The sequence below is a fragment of the Oryctolagus cuniculus genome, chromosome 19 (genome assembly GCF_964237555.1).
Source record: "Oryctolagus cuniculus chromosome 19, mOryCun1.1, whole genome shotgun sequence".
NCBI lineage: Eukaryota > Metazoa > Chordata > Mammalia > Lagomorpha > Leporidae > Oryctolagus > Oryctolagus cuniculus.
This window is the reverse complement of record NC_091450.1, coordinates 34,778,119-34,786,000: the sequence shown is the minus strand read 5'-3', so window position 1 is coordinate 34,786,000 and position 7,882 is coordinate 34,778,119. Positions and strand designations below refer to the sequence as shown.

Genomic DNA, 7,882 nt, shown 5'->3' with positions numbered 1-7,882 from the left:
AAAGATAAAGAGAGACACAGAGAGAGAAATCTTCCATCCACTGGTTCACTCCCCAATTGGCTGCAATAGCTGGACTGCTTTCCCAGGCTATACCAGAGAGCTGGATCAAAAGTGGAGTGGCCAGGAGTTGAACAGCACCCATATGGTGCCAGCACTGCAGGCGATGGCTTTACCTACTATGCCACAGTGCCAGCCCCTACCTTACAGTTTCAAAAGCAGCTATTGTCCAAAGCTGGAAGAACAAAGTATTCTCAGATGAACATGTCAATGAATGAAGGGAGTTAAAAAAATTTTTTAGAAGGTGAGATCTGATAGGGAAGCCACCAGATGAGAAAATCAAAAAAGAAACAGTAATTTAAAGTTTACTTCAGCTATATGCAGATTATTCTGAATTTAAGGTAGCATCAGATGGCATACTTCTGAGTCCATTCCCAAGGTATTCTGTTGTATTTATCTCTGTTTTATAGATTTGTGCAATCTCTAGCACTAGGGGTTTGTCTGGATTTGGATCACATAGCAGTGAACAAATGGATAAAAGAACTTTAGAAATTATTAAAGCATTAGACCACTGTGATCTTAGACTATCGAGACAAATGCTGCCATTACTGTTAACATTTGGATAATAAATTCTTGTTGTAAATGCAACATTAAGTGATTTGAAGGGGGTAGTCTGTAGGAAAATGAATTGCCAAAAAGAATACACTGTCATGATATGAGCTGTCCCATAATTGTGACTTGCTAGTGAAGCACATCATCCCAAACTGGACCTGCAGAACATCGTGCCAGAAGGTCATGGGCCAAATCACTGAATTCCTTATTAATCCATTTCAGTGCTATAGTCTGTGCTTTCAGTCTGGTTCCTCTCTCTCAGTGTGTGCTCAGAAGTCTGGCTAAAACTTTTGATTATCCAGGCAGCAGGGAAGGATTGTCTCTTGGTCTCACATTGGCTCTGCCAAACACAGGCGTCTCTTCACTGCTGTGTATCAGTCCACTAACGAGGCTGTCACAAGCATGGGACGAAGCTAAGGATAGCAGGGGACACTTTATTGCCCACATGCAGGGCTTAGCAAATCTGAGCCACCCCCCAATGCATTTTTTTAAAAATATTCAGGATATATAAGTCTGTTTCCATTTATGTGAGAAAAAGATGAATCCATACAGAGATGGAGACATAGAAACAAGGCTGCTTTTACTTTTCATTTTTTATACTTTCATACTAATTGGTTTTTAATTTAAAAGTCATAGCTGTGAATAATTTGTAAAGACCTTGTCTAAAATGAAATCTTTTAAAGATCCAGTTTAGAGATTAGCATTGTAGTGTAGCAGGTTAAGCCTTTTCCTGTGATGCTGACACTTCATATGAGCACCAGTTCAAATCCCAGATGCTCCACTTCCAACCTGGTCCCCTACTAATGCACATGGAAAAGCACCAAAGGATGGCCCAAGTGCTCATACCCTTGTGACTTATAGGGGAGATACAGATGGAATTCCATGCTCCTGGCTTTTTCCTGGTCCATGTTCAGTCATTGCAGTCACTTGAGAAGTGAACCAGCAGATGGAAAAACTCTCTCTCTCTCTGCAATTCTACCTTTCAAATATATACACATATATCTTTTAAAATATCCGGTTTAAAAATATTTTAAAAGAGAGCATGGTACAGCTGAAATGAACCTCTTGGAATCTGTTACCCTCTCTAACTCCTCTCAGTGGCACCAGAGGCCCCACTACTACAATTTGGAAGTTCACAGCTGCATATGTGGCTTCAGAGCCCTTAGAAGTCCTCCATGCACCTAGGCCATAGGCCGTCTACTGCTGCGGAGAGATCCCACCTAGATCTTAATTGCTCATCCAGAGAAAAAGAATCAGATAAGTGTTAACAGTCACAGAGGGGAGGGTGGTTGCAGGAGCGAATTTTGAGAATTGTTTTCCACAGGTTAGTATCGAAATAAAAAGCTAGGCAACAATTTACTAAGAGGCAGAAACATTTATTTGACAAAAGCATCTGGTCCAAGAGAAGACGAGGCAGAGTGCCTGAGCAGGACACTGGCTTTCAGGAAGTGCCCAGGGTTTTAAGGCATTACTTTTTTTTTCCAATTGGATCATTCTGGGAAGTGTCCATTGGTCAGGGGTTTCACATATGAATGTTGATTAGCTTGGGGCTCACAGAGATTGTGTGGGTCTCCTGGAGACAGGCTGTGTTCTCCTTAGAAGCTCAAACCCCTCTTCTGCTAGCTCGGGGTGAAAGATTGCAACCACACTGAAAGTGTGATTTAAAGCTGCAAGGTCACACATGCATCATGAGAAGCTATTAGTGGGGGAGATGCCAGCTGGTCTGGAAACAAGCTTTCCAGTGACAGATGGCAGTCCACTTGTGAAGGAATTCTACCTACATCTGAGGGACTCACAGACCCCCAAGCCCCACTGGACAGCCTCAATAAAGCCCCATTTGTTCTTAAATTGCCTCTGACCAGACAACCTACTTCCACTTAGCACAGCCTCCCCTGTCTGCCTTCTCACCTCTCCTCATTTCCCCTAGTTTAGACACACAATTATGAGACATTCTGGCTCACTGAAGCCTTGAACATGTCTGTTTGGCTGACTCATGTGTCATATAACCAAAGCTGCTCTGATCCTGGTCCTGTGGAGCATCATTTCCTTGACCAAACATTTGTATGTGGCAGAAGAATCCAATCATTCAAGTAATTAGGCTCCAATTCTGACCCATAATGACTAGCAAATTACTTGAATGATGTACCTCAGCTTCCTTATTTACAAAGTGGGGTGAGAATGGTAAATGCTTTCTAGCCTTCCGAGAGGACTGGGGAGGTGATATATGTAAGTGTCTGCTGAGCATCTATGTTATATCACAATTTTAGGTCTGATAGAAATAGAAGGCATCAAAGTCAGGATGCCTTCTGTCATGGAGTTTGAGGTTTAGTGAGAAAGACACAATTCAGTTTTCTGAAAAGAAATGTCAACCAACAAAGGGTAAGAAATAACAAATGATTGCACACTTGGTTCAGTGTGTGACAAGTAAATATTTGGTGCATTTTCAAACTAAGATATGCACCTGAAAGTTCTTAGGCAAACAGGAGGTTAGTAGCCAAAACAGCTGAAGCAAATGCTAGGAAGATTGTAATCCTGTAGTTACTCAGCCAAGGAGGAACCGGAGTAAGAACCTGCATGCTAGGAAACAAATAGCTTGCTGTAAAACACGCTGAGTGTGCTGTCCCACCAGGCACCCCATCTTGCAAGACCATTCATAGTCTCCCCTCTCAATGCACTTCCTGTGTCTTGAGTGGAAAGGTGAGGCTGTTTCTCACAACTTGAGGGCTCATCTGGGATCTCTGTGCCTGCATGGAGTGGGGGCTCTAATAGAGGGGGAGACACATCCCATCCAATTGCATGTGGCCTACTCTATCTGGGTGCCCCATCTCACTCCAGAAGCCTGAGACTTGTTATTTGAAGGACAGCAGAGGTGCCACAGAAAACAAAAAGCAGGTACTGCAGCAACCAAACAACCTCACATGTGAGCCGAGTAGGAAAAATTAGAGTATAAGTATTGCATTGGTAGTTGGGCATTTTTGGAGGTCAAGCATATGTCACTGACACATATCCCAAGTATGAGGCAAGTGTGGAGTCCCGTTCTACAGTTTCATTCTCCTTCAAGGAAAACAGCTGGACATGGGCCAGTTGGATCCCAAGATGTGAAGGAAACCTCCACTACAGAGGTTTGAGCTCAAGAAAAATTTGGGGTGGTGTTCAAGAAAGCTCCCTTATGGGAGACTGAATACACATGTCCAAGGAATCTCCATTATGGGACATTGGGCACACAGGAAAACTCAGACACAGAGATCAAACTGGGAAATAAAAATTCCAGGTCTAGGGAAAGGAGAACTAAGGAGGCTCCCTCTGACATTTCCCTGGATAGTCTACTGGGGAGAATTTTGGAGTCCAGGGGAACACCTCTCAGACCAGGAACAAAGAAAAGCAAAACAACGATTAAGTGTTGATGTTTTATTTGACTTAAAGATCCAATTTATGAACTCTCAGTCTTTTGGTCCAAGTTTGGCTCAGATGAAGATTAAATATACCAAGCCCTAGTATTCTTAATTTTGTAATTAAGAGCTGGCTTGATAGGCCAAAGAAATGCAAAAGATAAAGAGAAGCACAGAAATTTTTCAAAAGAGTAAAAATAAAAGGCAAAATTCATGATTTGCACTGTAGAAGAGACAGTTAAAAAGAGAGATTAGATCAGAATACTCCTTGCAAAAGATGGGGAAATCCCAAATTTCAACAAATAACTAGGAGTGAAATACAGAAGGGAATTCCTAAAACTGTAAATGGATGTTATAGAACCAGGAGTAACAGAAGGAGGGATTCCAGATTCCAATATTTACCATGAAGCTTTACTGAAGCCTCAAATCTATTTGGCCAGGTGTTAGGAAAGTTCTGGGGGAGTTCCAACCTTCCACAGAGACTCAATTGCTACAATATGTAGATGATCTTCTTTTTAAAGATTTATTTATTTATTTATTGGAAAGTCAGAGTTACACAGGAGAGGAAGAGACAGAGATCTTCCATCCATTGGCTCACTCCCTGAATAGCTTTAATGGCCAGGGCTGGGCTAGGTGCAAGGAACTTCTTGATTTCCCACATGAGTGTAGAGCAGCTGGGACCCACACAGGTATCCATTTGGGATGCTGGTATTTCAGGTGGCAGCCTAATCCATTATACCACAATTCCAGCCCTGAATGCTTCCTTTTTCAAAGGTGTGACAGACCGTTGGATTATTCTAATTAATAAGTAGACAGAATCCAGTGTGTACATTAATCAGAGAAAAAGAGAACTTGGCAGATTGCTTCTTTCCAATTATTAAACCACAAATATGTATAGCATCTCCACAGTAAGGATGTCTTATATTTACTAAGCATTAGATGTTCAGTCACTGCATGCCATATCTTGACTAGTCCCCAGTTAAAGCTTTCTGGTTCTTGTGGATGCTCCCAGCTATCCCTAGAAAGATCTCAAAACCTTCCCACTCACCTTTATCTCAGGCCAATAGCTTTCTTGGCCTATTCAACATGAACATATTAAATGCCCTATACTATGGAATTCAACATCTACTGATTAAGGGATGGCATTGTGCTTTATCAGGTAAAGTCACTGCCAGTGACACTAGCATCCCATATAGGTGCTGGTTGAAGTCTTGACTGTGCCATTTCTGACCCAGCTCCTTGCTAATGCTCCCAGGGAAGCAATGGAAGATGACCCAAGTGCTTGGACCCATGTGGGATACCCAGAAGAAGCTCCTGTCTCCTGGCTTCAGTGTGACCAGCCCTGGCCATCGTCTCTGCCTTTCAAACAAAACAAATCTTCTTTAAAATTTACCAATTTTAGACTTTTACTAATTATAGGTTATAGTGTGAAGCAATTTACTGTTATGATTTATAGTAGTATGAAATCTGTGAAATGATCAGCCCAAAGATCTCGGGGAACACTTTGATGCTAAAATTATCGTGGGTGAATAAAGGAATTCAATGGACTACAAATAACTGTAGATTATCATTTTATTTTTCTAAGTTATTTAGAGTCAACCCTCTGTGAAAACCATGAAACAGCCTATAACTTCTAGTCTAAATCTATCTCTCTGGCATTCATGATCAGAGGGAGTTCCCCAGAAGTTCTGCAAAGGAGAAAAGATGGTTAATTTATTAAGCTCTTCTCATTCTTTTTTTTTTTTTTTTGACAGGCAGAGTTAGACAGAGAGGGAGACAGAGAGAAAGGTCTTCCTTCCGTTGGTTCACCCCCCAAATGGCCACTATGGTTGGTGCACTGTGCTGATCCGAAGCCAGGAGCCAGGTGCTTCCTCCTGGTCTCCCATGCAGGTGCAGGGCCCAAGCACTTGGGCCATCCTCCACTGCCTTCCCAGGCCACAGCAGAGAGCTGGACCAGAAGAGGAGCAACTGGGACAGAACTGGTGCCCCAACTGGGACTAGAACCTGGAGTGCCAGCACCACAGGTGGAGGATTAGGCTAGTGAGCCATGGCACCAGTCACTTCTCATTCTTAAAGTCATAAGGCCCTTGCTATTTCCTATATGATGCAGTCACATTAGAAAGTATCAAGGGGGGTTGGTGCCATAGCTCACTTGGTTAATCCTCCACGTGCAGTGCCAGCATCCCATATGGGTGCTGAGTTCTAGTCCTGGTTGCTCCTCTTCCTGTCCAGCTCTCTGTTGTGGCCCAGGAGGGCAATGGAGGATGGCCCATGTGCTTGGGCCCCTGCAACCGCATGGGAGAATGGGAGAACAGGAAGAAGCACCTGGCTCCTGGCTACAGATTGGCATGGCGCCAGCCATGGTGGCCATTTGGGGAGTGAACCAATGGAAGGAAGACCTCTCTCTCTCTCTCTCTCTCTCACTTTCTATAACTCTACCTGTCAAATAAATTAAAAAAATAAGAAAGTATCAAGGAAGGTGGCCAAGATGTAATAGATAAGATACCTTATGATAAAAAAGTAAGAAAACATATGAGGCAACTTCAAAAATCACATACAAATATAAATGTTATTTGTTTACATAAGCTCCATGAAGTTCCAGACATTTTTAAAACAATGATACTTGGCATTTAGTTCATTTGCAAACAATTGTGTCTCCTAGTAATTTGACCATGTCAATGCAGGGTTTTACATTATTAACTAAAGAAAACTGAAAGCTCTTTAAAGATTTTTAAGATTCTAGTACAGGGGCTGGTGCTGTGGTGCAGTGGGTTAAAGCCCTGGCCTGCAGTGCCAGTATCCCATATGGGTGCCATTTCAAGTCCTAGCTCCTTGCTCTGCTTCTGATCCAGCTCCCTGCTAATGTGCCTGAGAAAGTATCAGAGTGCTTAAGACCCTGACCCCATTTTGGAGACACAGAAGAAGCTCCTGGTTCCTGGCTTTGGCCTACTCATCCCCGGTCATTGCAATTATTTTGGGAGTGACCCAATGGATGAAAGACCTCACTCTCTCTCTCTGTCTCTCTCTCTCTCCCTCTCCTTCTCTCTCTCTCTCTGTGTGTATGTGTCTGCCTTTCTCTGTAAATCATTCAAATAAATAAAGTGAATCTTTACAAAAAAGATTATAGAACAAAAATAAGTCAGAATAGGCCAAATGAGGTGTGTAATATAGATGCATAACTACTTCCTGTAGAAATAGTTACAAAATTGTTCTTGTTTGATGAAAGAAATGAAGAAACATTGTCATGATGAAGGACTGCCTAGTGAAGATTGCCTACATGTTTTCCTGCTAAAGCTTTGGCTGACTTTCTTGAAGCTCTTTCCAAGTAAGTGATGTAAGCATGCTCAATGATCATTCTCCAGAAATACAACAAGCAAAACTCCTTGAGCATCTGAAAAACCATTTTCATGACATTTACTCTTGATAAATCTGTTTTGTCTAAACCATTTCCCACTCTGGTTAGCCATTTTTTCATTGGGTTTTGTCTTCCGGATCATTTTGCTAAGTCTATATTTCATCTCCTCTTAAAAATTCTTCCAAGAAATACTTCAGGGACTACTGAAAATTTCCATAGAAAATTCTACTGTTGTCTGAAGTTGATCTAGGTGCATCAAGTTTAGAACTCATCAAAGAGTGTTTGCTCCATTTGAGCTTTTTTTTAAACTTTTATCGAATAAATATAAATTTCAAAAGTAAAACTTTTGTCTTTTTGGTTTTTTTCAACTTTTAATAAATATAAATTTCCAAAGTACATCCTTTGAATTATAGCGGCTTTTCCCCCATAACCTCCCTCCCACCCACAACCATCCTATCTCCCACTCCCTCTCCCATCCCATCCTTAATCAAGATTCATTTTCAATTATCTGTATATACCGAAGATCAAC

General features: G+C 41.8%; 1 pseudogene; it reads right to left on the bottom strand.

The window, feature by feature from the left end:
• Positions 1-404: 404 nt before the first annotated feature.
• On the bottom strand, positions 405-7,401 carry LOC100358669 (ubiquitin-conjugating enzyme E2 D3 pseudogene; annotated as a pseudogene).
• Between the last annotated feature and the right edge of the window lie 481 nt (positions 7,402-7,882).